Below are 20,533 nucleotides of genomic sequence, written 5' to 3'. Positions count from 1 at the left end.
TGAATGGCCATTCTGTTTTACATCTTCAGCATAATTGACAATAAAGAAATAACTTACGTTATACATTTAGATAAATGAGCATATCCTGTAAGTGCAGTGTCTGCAAGATCTTGGTTTCAGAAAGAAGTTAAGAACTTTAGAAAATTGTAAAATAAAATTTGAAATAACATTGTATTTTTTTACCTGCTAATTTGCAAGCCTATTAAATGTATAGTCATGAAAGAGATCAGAAAGGGAGGTTGTCCATGGCACAAAATAATTATTTTTTAAGTTTATATTTAATGCATCTGTTATAATTTGGATTAAATGCTTTGAAGTATCATTTAATTTAATGTTTTTAGAAACGTTTGTTAACTCCTAAGCACTAATATTATATATGAGCCTTTTATTCTCCCCCTCTTTGGCTCCTCTCTTACTAGCATCTTGCTTTAGGCTGTGGTTAGATTGATGAATCAATATTGATATTGATGTTAACTAAACTCTATAGTTTACATTAGCATTCACTCTTTATGTTGTCTGAATTTTGACCAACGTATGATGACAGGTATCCACCATTACAGGATCATATAAAATATTTTCACTGCCCTAGTGATACATTTGCCCCAAGTTACGGCACCATTTTCTGTTCCTGCCAGCAATGAATGCAAGTTCCCACTGCTCCACTTCCTTGCTGGCATTCAGTGCTATCTGTGTTTTGGAGTTTAGCCATTGTGAGAGCTGTGTAGTGGTATCTCACTGTTTTAATTTGCAGTCTCTTGTTGACACATGATGTTGAGTGTCTTTTCACATTCTTATTGGTCATTTGTATATCTGCTTTGGTGAGTGACTACAGAGGTATTTTTTCCATTTTTTAATTGGATTCTTTGCTTTCTTATTGTTGAGTTATAAGAGTTCTTTGTACGTTTTGGGTACCAGTCTTCTCTCAGATATATGTTTTGCAAATATTTTCAGCCATTCTGTGACTCATTCTGTTCTCTCAAGAGAGCCTTTGTCAGAGCAGAAGTTTTAATTTTAATGAAGTCCAGCCTATTTTTTTTTCTTTCATGGGCTATGCTATTAGTTTTGTATCTAGAAAGTCGCCACCAAACCTAGATTTTCAAGCCATGTTATCTCCCAGTAGTTTTATAGTCTTACATTTTACATCTAGGTTTTGTATTTAGAAAGACAACTAGATATTTAACTATGTTGTCTAGGAATTTTATAGTTTTGCATTTTACATTTAGGTCTATAATCCATTTTGAGTTACTTTTTTAAAAAACGTAAGGTGTGTTTAGATTCATCTTTTTGCATGTGGATCCAGTTGTTCCAGCATCATTTGTTGAGAAAGGTTTCATTTAATTTTTTTTTTTTACTTTTCTGACTTTCTGGTCCCACTCACGAATTTCATGGATTCAAGCTCATCTCTATTCTCTACTCCAAGTTTTTTTCCCCACCATACCACAATTACAAAAAAAAAAATCCTTCATGGTTTTCTAACAACCTGTCTAATTCCATAACATCCCTGCAGCTCATGAAGTGGTAGGTGACAACTTCATAAAGCAAGCCATCCTTGTGTTGAATAACTCAAGTCATCATTCATTCATTTACTCAACACATACTGCATACTCACTATTGTCAGATATTTATCCAAGAAGTTGTCTTACTTAGCCTAAAATGATAAGATCTTGGTTCCATGCTCTTGAGCAATATACAAACATCCATTTCTTTTTCTGTATCTTTGGTTTTGATATTGTCTTAGAGTCCCTCTCACTCCTTCTCTCAGTTTAACCCTGTCCTGTTCCTTCAAACATTCCAACTACAGCATTGATATGCATTTATCAGAGTGCAATTTCAGTTTTTGTTGCTCCTCTCAACATTTTATTTACTGAGAGAGAAATATATTTCTCTAGAAGTCATCCATCTTTTATAATGCACAATGGTCTATTTATTTTCTGTGACCTGGACAACAGCCCCTATTAAGTAAGCTTTAAATCACTGGTATGTTTGCTGCCAAAATGGCATGATGCACCATTATATTAAATTCATTATGAAATTAAAGTTTGCCTGGTGGTCATATTCAATATTGCGTTTTCAGTATGGAAAATTTCAATATGAGATGCCTTGAGGAGGTAATCTAGGGGTGGAGGACTAGTTTTAATTCACTAATTTTAATTGAACATTATTCCAGGGTATCCAAAGAGATAGTGTAGTCTGATAGGAAAAATACTGGATTTGGCATTGGGAAGACCCAGACTTAGAAGGTATCTCATACATATTAGCTAGTTATTTATCTTCTTTAAGTATCAAGTTCCTCCTCTGCAAGATAATGAAGATAACAGTGCTTGTCCCATATCTCTTCTAGTGAGTTTTGAGAAATTAGTGTGGCAACATGAAAATAATTTTTAGGGCAGCCCGGGTAGCTCAGCGGTTTAGCACCACCTTCAGCCCAGGGCCTGATCCTGGAGACCCGGGATCAAGTCCCACGTCGGGCTCCCTGCATGGAGCCTGCTTCTCCCTCTGCCTGTGTCTCTGCTTGTGTCTCTGCCTCTCTTTCTCTGTGTCTCTCATGAATAAATAAATAAAATCTTAAAAAAAAAAGAAAATAATTTTTAAGTTAGGTTCATTGGAGAATAATTTACATACAATAAAAGTCACCCTACTGAGTGCACAATTCTGTTGGTTTTCACAGGTTCATAGAGTTATGTCCACACCACCACAATCATGGTATATAACAATATACCAATCAACAATCACTTCACATGTTCCCAGTGGCCTCTCTGTCTCCTGCCCCTAGCAATGACTGATCTACTCTGTGTCCCTATAGTTTTGCCTTTTCCAGAATGCTATATAAATAGAATCATACGGATGTGGCTTCCTTCAGCTTTCATAATATTCTTCGAATCTCATCCATGCTGTTGTATTTATCAGCAGTCTGTTCCTTTTTATTGATATACGAAGAAAATATGTTTTTAATTGCATGGAAATCCAATTAAAGAAGAAATAAAAATAATTTCTTTTACAAAATAGGTTATCATTAAGTTGATTAAATATATACATCTCTTAACGTAGAATATAGACAATAGCATTTTCATAGTCCTCCTAAGCCCTGCACCATGATTTTGGAAATATTTATCTCTTGCTTTCAGATGAACACTGAATTCCCAAGGGCCTAGTTTTCAAAAAATATAACTTTGTAATGTTTGTAGTCATATAGTTTGAGATGAAATTAAAAACAGGAGGTGGTTTTCTTGAAACATGTGGGATTGAAAGGCCAAGGTGTGACTGATCGTGAGGCAGTTTTTTCCTGTTGCCAAAAAAAGCCTTTTTGAGCTGAACAAGAAAGGTATAAAATTAAAGTAATTGCACACTTCAAATTTGAGTCGCAACATGAAACCTTGCTGGCAATTTGATGTTTTACTGACATTGTGGCCTGCCGGCCTGTTGTGAGATACATCAGATGTGAATGCCGCGTCTTTTTCCAATGATTCTCTGAATGATCTTGTGGAGTGGCTCTTATGATACCCCAGCAGTGCACCAGAAGAATGCCAGCTTGTGTTCCAGGGTCGACCTCTTTAAATCTGAAAGTTATTTCATGTCCTTTTTTGTTGTTGTTGTTCCTAATTCGCTAGTCATTGTGTATAATTATCTGTTAGAGGGATGATTACACACCAACGAATTACAATCAAACTTGGCTTGTTAGCATAGAAAGCTTTGGTTGTTGATCACAATCATTTAAGCAGGAGCTCACCCTCCCTGAAATGCAGATGTCACGTTAGACCTCCTCAAATCGAACCCTGTTGATGTATCCGAATGAGCATATTTGGTGTCATGCGTTCACCATTGTCATTTTCCCATAACATTGAGCATCGCCTCTTGACTTTGAGATTCTTTTGTGAAACTGGGATAAATGCGTGGCCGTTGTATCAGAAGTGTGTTTTCTCCTAAAAGTTATGTTGATTTTTCTAGTTGTTTTTTATATTTTCTATATAAACACCACACCTGGTGAAAAATTTATTGAATTCACATATTGGAAAATAATTGATATAAACAGAAATACGGATTTTTAAAACAGAGGTTTTTATTTGAAGCTTTTTCAAATAAAACAAGAAATAACAGCAAGGATTAGAAGTTTCTCAGTTTCCCAAATGTCACATTACCATAAATTTGGACATATAGAATTGTCCCACACTCTACAAAAATAAACAAACAGGCTTTTTATAGAGCAAACCTTATTTGAAAGATGCAGCATAGACATTGTATATCCTAACTGTGGCTTTGGGCAATTTCCTAACCTTTATAAGTGTCAGTTCTGCATCTATAAAATGGGGATACTAGCCTTCCTCACAGGGATATTGTGAGGATAAAATGAATATTACTGGTAAAGTTCTTGGGACATCTACTTGGCTGTCTTTAAAGAGAATACTCTGGAGTGTTAGGGATGTAAAATAAATCTGGTAATTCTGTGGGTATATCGAGTTATAATATTTGGGTAATGATTTATACATAGAAATTGTTGTGTCTATTACAAGGAATTGCAGATTTCTCAGTAGAAACATTTCTGTGGCTTTATTCATGATTGGCACTTTAATCTTTGTCCTTTTTTATAACATATTTATATAACATATATATAAATACATAACATATTTATATAACATATATATAAATATATATATTCATATATAAATAAATATATATTATATATTTATTATATATTATATATTATATCATATATAAATATATATTTAATATATATATATTAAATTTATATATTTATATTTTATATAACATATAACAGAGTAACAGTTTACTCTGGATTGGCTGATTTCTTATCCACTGAGCAGTCATGTACCTGTGACTTGAAAAAAATTGCTTTTCCAATTCATTCCTTCATTTGATCATTCAAATCGTTCACTTATTCAATCAGAAGCTCTTGCGTCTTTGGCTGTAACATATCTGTATGTGTAAGGTTTGCTGCCTCTCATTTTCTCCCTAAAGAGAGATAAATATATGAGTTTTTATAATACAAAAGGACAATTGATGGCAGAAGAAAGATGAAAAGTCCCAAGGGTGTGCAGAGAAGTGGAGCTATTCTCTGAGAGTTTGAGAAAGGCTTTAAACTGAGCCAAAGGAGAGGTAGGATTGTAACATATGAAGAGAATTCCGGGCAAAGAGAACTAAATAAGAACTAAGAAGTCAAGAAAATTGTTTAGTGTTTTGGGACATACTCCGTTTGAATGGAGTACATAAAATATATAAATGAGCTGGGAGAATGCAGGTTGGAAAGAGATCAAATCATAGAGGGATTCGAATATATAAGGGAAGACTTAATGCGTTATTTAGTGGTCAGTGAGGAGACTTCCGGGAATGTGTGGTCAAATCTGGGGGAAAAAAAAGTAGATGATGAGTTCAGATCATGCTATGGAATCGATCTGGCCACTAGAGTTTGGATGAGAAAGAAAAATACATTTTGACTTATTCATTCTTTCCCCAAATCTCTCCTTTATTCTGACAGCTCCAAAAACATTATTTTATTCAGGAAACTGTTTGATGTGGATTACCTACTAGTTTGGTCGTTTACAAGATTTGTTTTAATGGGATTGTCTGAAACGATGCTGCAAATTCTTCTTGTGGCATACAAAAATCCTTGACCTTGGTGAGTCAAGAGCTTTAGTACTCTTTCAGCCGAAAGTGAAGGAAAACTTAGGAAGCTTTAAATTAATTTCTTGTAATTCTTACATTCTTGTGTATATCTATGGAGGTGGGGGATGAGAGGAGAGGAGTGTTCAGGTTCCTTTAGAATAATAGATACCTTAATATGACTTAGTTTTACCCCCTCCTCTGTCATTTGAAACTGCCTTATTCAGATTTTTTTAAGAATTGGGATCCCTGGGTGGCACAGCGGTTTAGCACCTGCCTTTGGCCCAGGGCGCGATCCTGGAGACCCGGGATCGAATCCCACGTCAGGCTCCCGGTGCATGGAGCCTGCTTCTCCCTCTGCCTGTGTCTCTGCCTCTCTCTCTCTCTCTCTCTCTCTCTGTGTGTGTGACTATCATAAAAAAAAAAAAAAAAAAAAGAATTAAACTCTCAGGGCACCTGGGTGGCTAAGTCAGTAGAGCTTGTGACTGATTCTTGATCTCAGGGTGGTGAGCTCAAGCACCATGTTAGATGGAGAGTTCACTCTACAAAGAGAGAATAAAAAAAAAGAGAGAATTAAACTCTCAATATGTAACATAATATTTGTGCTACAAATTATTTTAAATATTTATTTATTTGAGAGAAAGTGAGAGGAAATTAGAGTAGGGAAGGGGCAGAGGGAGAGAGGAAGAATGTCAAGCAGACATGCAGAGTGCTCAAGCAGAGTGGGGAGCATAGAGCTCTATCTCATGACCCATGAGATCATGACACATGAGATCACAACCTGAGCTGAAACCAAGAATTGGATGCTCAACCCACTGAGACACTGAGGCACCCCAATTTGCTACAAATTCGTAGGAAGACTAATTTTTTTCTAAAATTCTGGTATAGTTACCATATAGTGTTATATTAGTCTCAGGAGTACACTATAGTAATTCAACACTTCTATATGTTAATCAGTGCTCATCATAAGAAGACTCTAAGTTCTGTACTTAAAAATAAAAGAATATCAAAGAAAACGTTCTGCATTTACTAGCTAATCCAGTTAGGTCAATAATGTTAGAATATGTTTGAATCTGCTGGAAGGGATATCTTAGATCCTAAAAGCTAATAGGAATAATAATAATTAATAATAATAATAATAATAGCAACATTTAATAATGTTTAAAATACTTTTATAAAGAGCTAAGTGAAAATTTAAAAGTAATATATTTACTTTAATATATTTACTTAAATATAAGTAATATATTTACTTTAAATGTTTAGTGTGAAATTTTCAAATGCAAATCATGTTTAATTATTACCTTTACTAACAGATTTTTTAACTTTTTAAATTCTTGACTGTTTCTTTTTTTTAAGATTTTATTTATTTATTCATGAGAGACCCAGAGAGAGAGAGGCAGAGACATAGGCAAAGGGAGAAGCAGGCTCCTCACAGGGAGCCTGATGTGGGACTCTGTCCTGGAACTCCAGGATCACGCCTTGAGCCAAAGGCAGATGTTTAACCACTGAGACACCCAGGTGTCCCAAATCCTGGGTGTTTCGAAGAATGAAATCATCCACTATATTTATTTATTCTGCTTTTTCTTTCAGAAGAATCAAGTTTATGTGATAAAATATTTTAAACATGATATCCAGTGACCTGTGAATTTAATTTTTGTGTGTGTGTTCATTTTGTGCACATTTCTTTTAACAGTGTCCTTTGAGTTTTCATTAACTACTAGAAATAATTTTTTAAAGCTTTTATTTATTTATTCATAAGAGACAGAGAGAGGCAGAGACACAGGCAGAGGGAGAAGTAGGCTCCTCGCAAGGAGCCCGATGTGGGACTCGATCCTGAATCCCAGGATCACACCCTGAGCCAAAGGCAGATGCTCAACCGCGGAGCCACCCAGGTGTCCCTAGGAACCATTTTAAATTGAGAAAAATCTTAACATTTCAAGCTATTAGATGAAATCAATGCCATTTCAAGAAATGAAATGTTTATATATTTATAGTCTCTAAATCATAATTATTCCGCATATTATGCAAATAAATTCCTTTTATATGAACTGATTAGGTTGTTGATATTAATATTATAAATAACATTGTCACTCTTAAGCTATTATAATAAGATTAATTTTGAAAAATCTCTGCTTAAAAAATAAAGTAGAATTTATTTATTAATGAAATTCTTGTTCCTATTAAAATGACTTCTAATTCAGGGAGTTATTGTTTCTGATTGCATTAAGAATCTCTTTCTTATGAGATTCTCTTTATTATGAGGTATGGGATAAAATAAAAGATGGGTTGATTTGCTGTTTTAATAATTTGATTGTATCACATTGATTTATTGTGTCACATCTAATGCACACAATATTGCATTAGTTTCAGATGTTTACCAATTTCATCACCACAGGCACCATCTTTACTACAAAACTTAAAATGGGAAAGAAATAGTGGGTGAGTGGTAAACTCAACTACTGACTGAAGATTATTTCAATGTAGAAAGGTTAAATCACGTGGGAACAAAATTTTAACAGAAGACTTTCCACCTCTGTAGTTTCAACCTTGTGCTCATAAAAGGTGTTACTGTATTTGCCCAAAATATTAGAAGTCCTTAGAATTGTTTGAGTAAAAATAATAATAATAATAATAATAATAATAATAATAATAATAATCTTTTAGAAAAAATAATTTTTTAATTATTTTCCTCACTAAGAATGAATATTAATTGATTATAATCTGTTGTCATAACCAGGAAATTGGATGAATACATATTTATGAGCAAGTCAAATGGTGCTCAGTACATTTTCTAGCTCTGTAAAGCATTGTATGTGTGGAGTAAGTTTTTTCAGTGGAATTTCAAATTCTGGGTGTTACTACCCATAAAATATATTTGCAGTTGCAGTATGTAATAATCCCTCAGGCTTTATCTTGATTCTTTTTTTTTTTAATTTCTTGAGTTTTAAAGGTCCAGTCTTGTGGCATGTAAAGAAACATCTCAGAGAAGAGCCTGGGTGGCTCAGTCAGTTCAGCATTGGACTCCTCCTGATTTCTGCTCAGGTCATGGTCTCAGGGTCCTGAGATGGAGGCCCACTCTTGAGCTCTGCACTCAGCAGGGAGTCTGCTTGAGATTTTCTCTCTTTTTCTCCCTTTGTCCCTCCATGGCTTTGCCCTCCTGCTTGTTCTCTCTCTCTCTCTCTCTCTCTCTCTCTCTCTCTCTCTCCCTCTCCCTCTCCCTCTCCCTCTCCCTTTTTCTCAAATAGATAAATCTTAGAAAAGAAAAGAAGAAAGGAAAGAAAAGAAAATCTCTATAAGGGTGCTTCCAGAAAGTACGTTTGCTGAGGAAACTTTGGTTTTTAGAAGTATCTTTATTTATTTAAACTAAGTTTTGTGTAGTGAATGTGATACACACTGTACTCTGCTATATTTCCTTGAAGGGAGTAAATAGAAAACCCACTGATGTAAAGGTAACTGCTTTTTAAAAATATTTTAAAATGTATGAAACAAGTTTAGACAGAAAAGTGTCTAATATTAAATTTCCTTTTTTTAAGATTTTATTTATTTATTCATAATAGATACACAGGGAGGGAAAGACATAAGCAGAGGGAAAAGCAAGCTCTCTGTCAGGAGCCTGATATGGGACTCAATCCCGGGACTCTAGGATCATGCCCTGAACCGAAGGCAGATGCTCAACCACTGAGCCACCTACGTGCCCCTAATATAACATTTCTGAAGGCAAATAGCTCTGGATTAGTAAAGGGCTAGAAAGAGAAAAATATGCATGGACATATACAAAAGAAACTCAATTTCTTTTCTTCAATGAGGATTGTGATTTTTGATTGTTTCTTTTATGAGGATTGTGAATTATGACAAACTGTTAGCTGGTAAATTAGACAATTAGCATGAAAATAAATTTCTGGTAAAGAACATGTTTTTTTGTACTTTGTGGCTAAAAGTATAATTGGAGGTATGGTCTTGGATCTTTTTAAAAACTTAACTGCATTTGCTGGCGTCTCATTTCTTTGGAGTGGATCGAGTCCGTTGCATTAATGAGTAAACACTTTCAAGAAAGCATATTAGGTTGGCATTTCTAGGTTGGATGCATGATATATAAAAGTACTAACTCTCTGGTCAAAGGAATTACAATACAGAGGGTTTTCAATTTGGCACCGAGGTTACTAAATAATACATGTTGATATATAAATCACTTTAAGAGGTCAGAAGTATTATACTAATAACAGACATTTGTTCAACAAATCTTTGAGTTATTATTGCTATGTGTCAGGGGTGAAATGGTGGATAAAAATAGATACTGTCTCTGACTTCCTACATCTTATAGTCTGAGATCAGGGGTAGTGGTGAGGGGAGACATACAAGCATATGAAACAGTGCATATGGAAAATTGCCAGTAAAGAGAGGTACATGGAAGTAAAGGAGCCTGTAGTGGAGGATTTTGACCTGAATGGAGTGGTCAGAAGCTATGCTGATTAAAATGTGAGATGAATGTCATTCTATTTCATATGTCCAATTGATTAGGTACATTGCGAAAAAGTTAGCATTGAAAAAGTACATAATACTTTTATCAACCTGCCAAATAGTCAAAACGCTTTTCAAGCTTCCACTTCTGTGCACGATGCCATAACTCTTTTGTGGAAAATCTTGCTGCTTTTTTTTTTTTTCTGAAAAGATCAAAATCAAGAAAGTTGAAGTATTCTATTCTTTACGTTTTTAAAAATCTCCTCAAATTTCCATTCCTTCAGCTTTTTTATCATTCTCCCCTTGAGGTTAACAGAGAGGTTTACTTGATAATAATCTCTAAAGATTTTGAGCCAATGTCTTATTTCTCCTGATACCTGGAGGTTCTTGTCTCACATTTACTATCTTTTCCAAACCATATCTATCAATAACAGTATCTTTATTCCCCTACTGCCGCATTTCACTCTAGTTATAAAGATACCCATGGAACCAGAGCAAACACGTTTGCTGTGCTCTCCCAGGCTTCTGATGTGTTACTGATTTGGGGAAAATGTTGGAGCTATGCAATGAGGTAGCAACTGCAGAAAGGAGTGCAATTTTAGAAAGAAGTTTTAGTTCAGATTTGAACATTTTCAGTTTGAAAAGATCCAGTAGGCAACTGCCATAACTACACCTGGACTTCAGGTGTAAAGGCATCTGTAGCAAAACCAATTCTGTAGCATTAGATTCTTACGTAGTAATTAAAGCATGGTTTTGGAAGGTGAGGTGACTGAGAGAGATAATACAGAATAAAAGGAGCACAAGAAGGCCTTTGTGTTCCTTACAAGGGGTAAAACATTGGGATTAAAGGTTTGGGATCATACTATGCCACTTTCTTTGCTTTTGTCTGGTTCTCTTATCCCTTTGTAACATACAAACTGTACTCATGCTTTATTTTCTTGATGAAAAGCCCCAATTCTTTCTGTTCTTATTGCCTGCATGATGGCCATATTTGTCATTTTAACTAACTCACACATGGCCTTCTATTCCTTTACATCATTCATGTAGCTTAGTTTTTAAAAAAAAAAAAAAAACACATTTTAAGAGTTGGAAGACCATGTATCTCCTTTAGCATCTACCCCTGTGTCTTTCTCAGCATAAGCACTTTCTCTATATGTCTAAATTTAATAAAGGGGATCTCTAGTTTCCTGGCATAATCACTTTATGCAATGACAAAAATACTAAGCAGTTTTTGAAAGTTGAATTTCAGTGAAAGAATTGGATTACAGCTTCACAGAAAGTGATTTTTACATTTCATCTTGATTCTCAGAGCAAAGACCGTATTTCTTTCCAGTATAAGAATATCAGAATTGAAACTCCTTTTTTTTTCACAGATGAGGAATAATTCTGATTAATTTTTTATCGTTTCCAGCTAAAATGTTTGTTAAACTTTTAACAAATCTCACAGATAAAACATTTCTTTTTTCCCCCTATTTTGAGACTCCCTTCTCACTTTTTCAAGCACGAAGTCTTGGTGAACAATTGTTGGTTAAAGCCTTTGTCATACAGAATGTATATTAATGTTGTTGATTATAAATTTGATATAGAAACCCAAGAGTTTTGTATATGTGGATATGTGCGTCACTTCCTTAACAAAATCTACCTCTGTGTACACTCAGAACTAAGACTGTAGATGCATCTTGATTAAAGTGGTAAAAAGATTGTCCCCAATAGTGAAAAATTATTGCCAAATGGAGGAAAGGCAGTGATGAATAAATTAAAAATACAAAGCAGTATAACATGTGCTCTGACAGGGAAGCAAGTGAGTGACATAGGAGAACAGAAAAGGAAATCTAATTACATGTCTAAATGAAAATAAGTATAATATCCACTTTTCTATGATAATCACTTTCTGCACAAGCAAGAATGCTAAGAAGTCTTATCAATAGTTTCTACATGTCAGAATCATCTCTATTTTTGCTTTAAAAGTTACAAATGCTAGGCCTTACCCTTAAGACAAATCAGAATTCTTGGGGATATAAACTGTTCCTCTGTAATTTTGAAAAGCTCTAGATCTACTTTAATGAGTTCTCTAATTAAAGTGATCACATACCTGTTTGTTCAGGCCAGTCTTGGGACTCTCTCATGCTCTCTCTCTCTCTCTCTCTCTCTCTCTGGCTCATTTTCTGCCCTGGGGCTCTCTCCTTCAGGTATTCTCTGCAGGCTGTTACCAAGGCCTCCCTTTGTCCCTTCAGATACTTCACATAGGGCTCTGCACATCTCTCATAGATTCCATCTTAATCTTACACCCTTTGCAAATAATCCCTTATTAAACTCTCCCAAACTACCCCCAATTATGTATACCATCCTTTTTCCAAAGATCTGGACTGTCCATTATCATTATATACCAAAGTTACATGATGACTGGATGCTTAAAATGAGTATCCTGTTTTGAACACAGACATCAATGCCTCATGCTTCCTCCGTTAGACACTGTAATCAAAGACAATATAGCATAAACATTTATATATTAAAAGCAAAGTATGGGCCAATCGTTTTATTAACCACAATACAGGTACAAGTTTATTTTCCTAGAATGACTGGAAGCTGTGTTTAGGATTCATAGAGCCTGACATTCAAAAAATAAGGATTAGTTTCACTTTGAGAAATAATAAATGTAGATGTTTTCAAATCATCTTATTTAACATCTTTAAGATGGTCAGTCAGTTGACAGTTTTTGGTGTCTTTGTTCTGGAAACTAGCATATTGTTGGTATAATTAGTTATTCCTATATGATAAGTATATTGTTGGTATAATTAGTTATTCCTGTATGAGAGAAGATATGTAGTGCAGCATGAAGTCCACTTACTCTTTTTAGAATATTTGGTTACTGCTTGTACTGTTGCCCCCACCTCCCAAGTCTGATTTCTAGACATTAAAAACAAGGTTATTATAATCCTCAAGTATTCTCTGAATAACAATCTAGCTGTTTTCCATTTGAGCCAGTCTTTTCAGAATAGGTTATAGAATTTGCCACGGGTTTGAAAATATTAAGCACTTCAGATCATCAGGGCATCATTTAATGTCCAGCAGTTGTTATAGACAAAATTTGATTGAAGTTGGAACTTGCATCCTGAGATTTGGAATTCAAAGCTGATTTGAAAAATGCATACTCATGCATGATAACATTATGAACTAATCTTATTGAAAAGAGAGAAAGACAAGGTGAGTACAAGAGTGTGCACATACTGGGAACCATTTTTGTTTCCAAAGGAATTGATATCAATTAATTCACAGATACTTCCTGAGTGCCTATAATACATCCTGCTTGCAATATTAACAATGTTTTCTAATTTAATTGTCTAGCACATATGAACTAATAGATCAGTGGTGCCTAACTCTTGACCACTTGCATTTATTATTGTCTAATAAATAGGCTTCGATTATTAATTATATTTAAAGCTATATAAACAATAACATTATTCTAATCTGTCCAAGAGATACCCATCTCATATATAGTTCAAATTTGGAACATTATGAATAGCTGGAAAAGATAAAAGAGAAAGATGCACTTTATATATATATGTATGTAGCTTATGACTATGACTCATTGTCATTATCAAAAGGAAATTAAAATGGGTTAATGATCTTGAGTTTGACTGTACATTTGTGCTTATAATGATCTTGTCTCAGTGAGGGAAAAAAATGCTTACTTCAAGATCTATCTTCAGGATTCCCTTAGGAAGACAACTGTCTTTGTTTAGGAATGCACCTTAACGATTGCCTTTGGCTTTGTAATTAAGGACTTGTGTGCACATCCTAAATTGGATGGAGGAAGAAAAACAACTTAAAAGCTTGTAGGAGAAATTACTCTGTAAAAAAATGTACAGGGAATTTTGGAGGATGTAGGCAAATAAGTTAAGAGGGTATGGGGTAAAAAAAAAAGAGGGTATGGGGAGAAGAAAGTAAAGAAAAATAGTGATAGGCTGGGGGTTCAACACAGAAAGAGAGTGTTGGAGTTCTTACTGGTCTTAAAAGAGAAGCCATTTTCTGGAGACCCTACTAGAAGGCAGAAGGATCAGTAATAGAAATGACTTTTATATCCCTACAGATTGCTGAATCTGAGCAATAAAACACAACCAGGAAAGTGTGCCCAAGGTAGATTTAATAATCTTGGTTGTAATTAGTTTCCTCTGCAACTGATGGATGGCCTTATAAAGCGAGGAGGTAGTAAAATAAAAGTGGTCAGGGAAAAAGGTTTAAAGTAAGTTGAATATTTCCATATTCCCTTAATGTTTTTTACATTAGTATAATGTTTTTGTTTTTAGAGAGAGTGAGTGGGGGTGGGGAGCAGAAGGAGAGAGGGGGAGAGAGAGAGAGAGAAGACAATCTCAAACATGCTCCATACCCAGTGCAGAGCCGAACTTGGACATCAGTCTCACAACCTTGAGATCACGACCTGTGCCGAAATCAAGAGTCGGATGCTTAACTGACTGAGCCACCCAGGCACCCCCATATTAGTATAATGTTTAATGTCATCTGGGTTTACAGATCTCTGAGCATATTTGCTACAGAATATGCACCAACTATTACAAAGAGCAGCAATATGGAGTTCATTGTGCCAACAGCAAGCGCTGTAGTCTTGGCCAGAGCAAGGACAATTAGAACCTGAGAACAAACTATGTGTAAGAGATTATTTGTGCCATAAACATTCCATCACCTATGAAAGTTTCTTCTTACCCTCCCTATTCATTACACTTATCTCCAAACTCATTATATACGTTAAATATGTACATATTTTTGTATCAATTATACCTCAATAGAGTGGTTTTAAAAAAGAAGGAAAGATGCTGTTGTAAATTGTGTTTTTCTAAATCTAATTTTTCAATTGTTAATTAGATTACATAGAATTATACTGGTTTTTGTATGTTGACCTTCATCCTGTAACACTACAAAATTGAAGTATTAGTTTTCTAGATTTTTTGTAACATTCATAAGGATATTTTCCATAAACAATGATGTTGTCTCTGATTAATGACCATTTTACTTTTTGCTTTCCAATCTTTATGCCTCTTTTTTTTTTCCCTTAGAGTATTGCACTGGCTAAAAATTCCAGTGTTGAAATAGACGTGATAATATAAGACTTATTTATTTGGAGGGTTTCTTTTCTCATAAGGGAATGAGGATTGATATTTTACAACTATGTATGATATAAACTGTAGGTTTTTCTTAGGTTCCCTTTATTAGATTCAGGATGTTCTCTTCTATTTCCGCTCTTAATTTTATCATAAAGATATTTTCATCAAAGCTCACAGAAATCCAAATTATAATAAGCCAAATGTGGAAGCGATCCAACTATATGTCTACAAAAGAATGGGTGGAAAGTGAATGGATAAAAATAGTGAATATTCATACTACAAAATCTTCAGCAATAAAAAAAGAAAGGAGGGGTACATGGATGGCTCAGTCAGTTCAGTGTCTGACTTGATTTCAGCTCAGGTCATGATCCCGGGTCTGAGATCTCAGGATCTGAGGGTCCATGTTGGACATGGAGCCTGCTTAAAATTCTCTCTCTCTCCTTCTGCCCCAGCCCCTACCACTTTTATGTACTCTCTCCTAAAGGAAAAAAAAAAAAAAAAAAGGAGGAAAGAAAGAAAGGAAATACTGGTACATGTACCAGCATGGATACATTTAATAGACTTTATGCAAAGCATAAGAATCTAGACAGCAAAGAGTTCATATTACATTCCATTTGTATGATGACCTAGAAATAATTCATGAAATCTGAAGTTAAAAAGATTGTCTGAAGAAATAACAAGTGTTGGTGAGGCTATGGGAAAAAAAACTCTCTGCACCGTTGATGGGAACATAAATTGGTATAAGGCCTATTGAGAACATGGAAGTTCCTCAATATTTAAATAATATAAATGTCATATGATCCAGTACTACTACTATTGAGTAGTAGTAGTAGCCAAGCTACTAAAGCACCCTAAATATGCATTCACTGATGAATAGACAGAAAAGAAGTGATACATGTGCATGCATATTCCCTATATGGAGTAAACAAATATTTAATGTTGACTAAAGTATAGACATAATAAAGGTCTAATAAGAAGGACCAGAGTCTAGTCTTATTTCTTAAGATCTTGCCATTTGCAGCAACATGAATGGACCTAGAAGATACGCTAAGTGAAATAAGTCAGAAGAAGACAGATATCATATAATTTCATTTATATGTGGAATCTAAAACAAAGCAATTTAATAAACAAAAAGCAGAATCAGACCTATAAATCCATAGAACAAAATGATGACTGCCAGAGGGAAGGGGATTGAGAGATGGGCAAGACAGATGAAGGGAAGCTACAGGAGATACAATCTTTCAGTTTTGAAATCAGTAAATCATGGGAATAAAAGGCACAGTATAGAGAATATAATAAATGAGACTGTAGAAGTATGGTGGTGACAGTATTTATGATAGTTATAATTCTGGTGAGCATAGCATAACATATAGAGAAGTTAAATCACTGTGTTGTAAACCTGAAAGTAATATCACATGCATGTTAGCTATATTCAGCTTAAAAAAAAAATGTATGCACTGAAAAAAAAAAAAAGAAAAGGTCAGTGGAATTTGAGACTTGACAAGAAAAGAAATAAATGAACTGGGTTTTTTGTTTTTCTTCAAATAAACTGAATAAAAAATTAAAGTCAGTGACCTCCATAAATAAATATAGATACATACCTGAGCATAATTCAGTTAATCTAGATTTCCAGTGATATTCAAGTTAGGTTATTAATACATTTGCAAATTTTCAGGTTCTCATTAAAAATATGCTTAATTTAAAGACAAATTTTAAGAACCTGAATTTGGCACTATGTTATTAGTTAAATTTATTAATACTTGAATTTGAAACATATATATATATACACAATTAGATATCCTTAGATAATTTCTAGTTTACTTTTTAAAAAAATTCATAGTAAATACCTGCATGCATTAGCCGAAATGGTGACTCTAGGACTTAAAATCTATGCCTAAATATATATTAAATATATATTATTAACAAAATGAGTGTATTAAATAAAACTGTTGCTTGGATGTAAAGAGTCAATGGTCTACTTTGATTTAAAGAAGCAGTGGTCTACTCAACGACTGCTTTGTTATTCCCTAAATGGAGTAAGCAAACATTTAATGTTGGCTAAAGTATAGACCCTAACAAAGGTAAGAAGGACCAGAATCTAGTCTTACTTGTTTTCTAAGATACACTTCATGGAAGAATCTTATACTTCACCATTGAGAATCCATATATTGGTCACAATCCAGTCTCTTTAAGTTTCCATTGTTAAAAGGCAAAAGAATATTGTAGGGTGTTAGAAATGCCCTGTATCTTACTTGAACACTGTTGTATAAATGTATGCAATTGTCAACCCACAAAATATTGAATATTTATGTGCTAATTTTAATGTAGGTTAATAAGACCTAATTTAAAGAAAAAAAAACCTGAAATTTTAAAAACAGAACTATGTTCTAATATTGCTCTAGAAACTTATATCCAAAACTTTTTAGGGGAAATTTGTAAAGTCACTCCTTAGTGGATTTTCTTTAGTTCATATATGCTTATGCTTTTACTTTAGTACTTAAGCCCTGAAATTAACAAAATCACAAAGTTAAAAAACAATAGATAAATTGAATCACTGAGAACAAAAGAATAAATCTTTTTTTCCTTTTTAAAATTTTCCAAATGAGGATAAGATACTTACTATTCCATAGTAGATAACATTTTTGAAAAAAAAATCCTGTGTAACAAAATTATTTCTATCTTCAGTCCTATGGTCTGTAGTAAAAGCGCTTTGCTGGGGTGGTTATAATGACTATTGAGCACAACCAGTGTTACTCTGTGACTTTGTTGTATGCTCATTTATTATCAAAGAAGAGATTTGTTTTTTACTAGTAAATGATTGAACTTTCTTATCTGTACTCTTCAGCACCAAGTAGCCGCTCTTAAGTTCCATTCAAGTTTAGCAACCTTAAAAATCTCCATCAGCCTGTAATTGCTATACTCAAAGAGCTGAACACGTCATGAAAAGAGACCCACAGAACATAGACATTGTACAACAAAGAGCTGTGCATGTCAAGGAATATATTTTCAATAGTGTTTCACAGCACTTGCTTTTATTTTTAAAATTGCTGTAGAGAACTCTGTGTCTGTTTCATCTTCATTTTTGTAGATATAAAATGATCTCCACTAAAGCACTCATGATGAAAAGAATTGCATTATAACTAAATAATTTGGTGTGCCATGGCATTTGTTTAATAGCATTTCCACTTTTATCAGAAATAATGACACCCTTGTAAGTCACTGATTCACTATTTATAAATAAAAGTCCTAAGCAGATTTTTTCCCAGTGAACATAGCCCTTTAGATTTTGTGCTTAGATTGATATGATATTTAATATATTATCTTTTGTATTGTGTCTAAACCTTCTTATGTAAAATGATGGTAGTTTTGTAATTCTTTACTGTACAGTATAGTTTTAAAAGATCTTGAGAAAACATAAACCAGAGAATTGAAATAAAATCAATATGAAATTTAGTATCCATAGAGATTGAGCATTTAAAATAAGGATAAAGTTATTTGTTCCAATTCCCAATTGCTGATTTCAGTGTTACCTCTAAATGTGAATTTATTTACCTTTAATTTATACCCTTCATGACATGGTATGTTGCTATGTTAATACTCTAAAAGGGTAGACCTTAAAATTTTTGCTCTGCGGATTAGAGATCAGATTTTGAAACACTGGCATTGGTATATCACTTTTTCCTTTCATCTTCTTCTTGGGATGTAGAGTATTAGTTGCCACTGCAGTGTAGATAGACCCTATGAAGTCACTCAAGACCTCTGAGTGCTTGTGATCAGTCAGGCCATGATGCTATAACTGATTGATGACTTTCTTAGGATGCAAATTTTCTGAACACTTTGATGTCCCCTTAATAGTCCTCTGCTCTCTATTTAATAATAACACAAAATTTTTAAAAAGCGATTGCAAATCGCTTAAATAATGTTCCTTTGTCCTTAAGCTTAATTCTGCTTGTATGTAACCACGCAAGGACATCATCAACTTGAGAGTGGGGAATGTAATAATTGATGAAAAAGGATGAGATGATTAATTGGGAGGGCAGTTATCACCTACGAAGAACAGAAGGATAGAAGCTATTATTTTTTTCAAAATTGTTAAGAGGAAAAACAGACAGGGTTGGAATTAAAGCCATTTCTGAACAAGAGCCTGCCGTTTTTATATGCAGTGTCATTTTCCAAGATAAAATATACAGTTTTACCGTGAAATATTTCATACATTCTTTTATTCATTCATTTAATGTGTTTTCTGTTTCTGTCTTAATGTATAGATTGCCTTTTGAATAGGCATTACTGAATTACATCAATTCAGAGACGTAAATAAAATAATTTTTCCACCTTAATATTTCTTAAATTAAGATCTGTTCTTATTTTTTTAAATATTTTTTTAAATTTTTATTTATTTATGATAGTCACAGAGAGAGAAAGAGAGGCAGAGACACAGGCAGAGAGAAGCAGGCTCCATGCACCGGGAGCCCGACGTGGGAATCGATCCTGGGTCTCCAGGATCGCGCCCTGGGCCAAAGGCAGGCGCTAAACCGCTGTGCCACCCAGGGATCCCTAAGATCTGTTTTTAAATTGGCACTTGCTGAATGCAGCTTCTCCTTCCAGAAAAACTTTCATTGAGTAGACAGGTTTTCTTGAAATAGCACCTTAGAAATCAAGAAGAAAGGGTCATCCAGTAAACTCATTCATTTAAGAAATACTATTGAGCGCCTACTCTGCCAGGAATAAGGAAGCTGTAACAAGGACAGACAAGGTTTCAATCTTCTTAGAGTTCTAGAAGGTAAAGTAAATTCTGTATATAAACAATTAAATAGAATACAATCGAGTAAATTACTACTGCAGCTTAATGCAGAGATATTTAAAATGCTATAGGATAACCGAAGAGGAAGTTAATAATTCTGGATGTGCTATTCAGAGGAGAAAGAACTCATCAAGTGGAAGGATACCAGGCAAGGGAAAGAACATAAGCCAAGGCAGGGAGGTGTGAAATGTCAGGGTGTGTACAGGGAATGATGAGTAGTCTAGTAGAACTGTTTCTCTTCAACATGAATAATGAACAGAGCACTTAAAAAGGAAAGAAATATCTTGCCAATCTGTAGGATTGACTCAAATTATATTTAAATTTTTATATACATGATATTTCTTTTATTCTGCAGCGATAAAAGTCCCAAACATGTTTATTCATTAGATGGGAACAAAATTATGAAACCAATTAAAACCTAATTATCAACAATAATTTAAAGTGATATGTGAGTGTTATTTTGGAGCATGGTGAGCCCCAACGAAGCAAATGAACTAGTTTTTTAACTAGTTTCATCAATGATCTGTGAATTGGATAGGCC

The 20,533-nt window shown here is 34.1% G+C and overlaps 1 protein-coding gene across 12 annotated transcripts in view; it reads left to right on the top strand.

The window, feature by feature from the left end:
* RALYL (RALY RNA binding protein like) overlaps positions 1-20,533 on the top strand; it is a 708,475-nt gene that overhangs the window by 268,677 nt on the left and 419,265 nt on the right. The window lies entirely within an intron of this gene.

Source organism: Canis lupus, chromosome 28, assembly GCF_048164855.1.
Source record: "Canis lupus baileyi chromosome 28, mCanLup2.hap1, whole genome shotgun sequence".
NCBI classification, from domain to species: Eukaryota; Metazoa; Chordata; class Mammalia; order Carnivora; family Canidae; genus Canis; species Canis lupus.
Note: the sequence above shows the minus strand (reverse complement) of the source record. Positions and strands in the feature narration are given on the sequence as shown.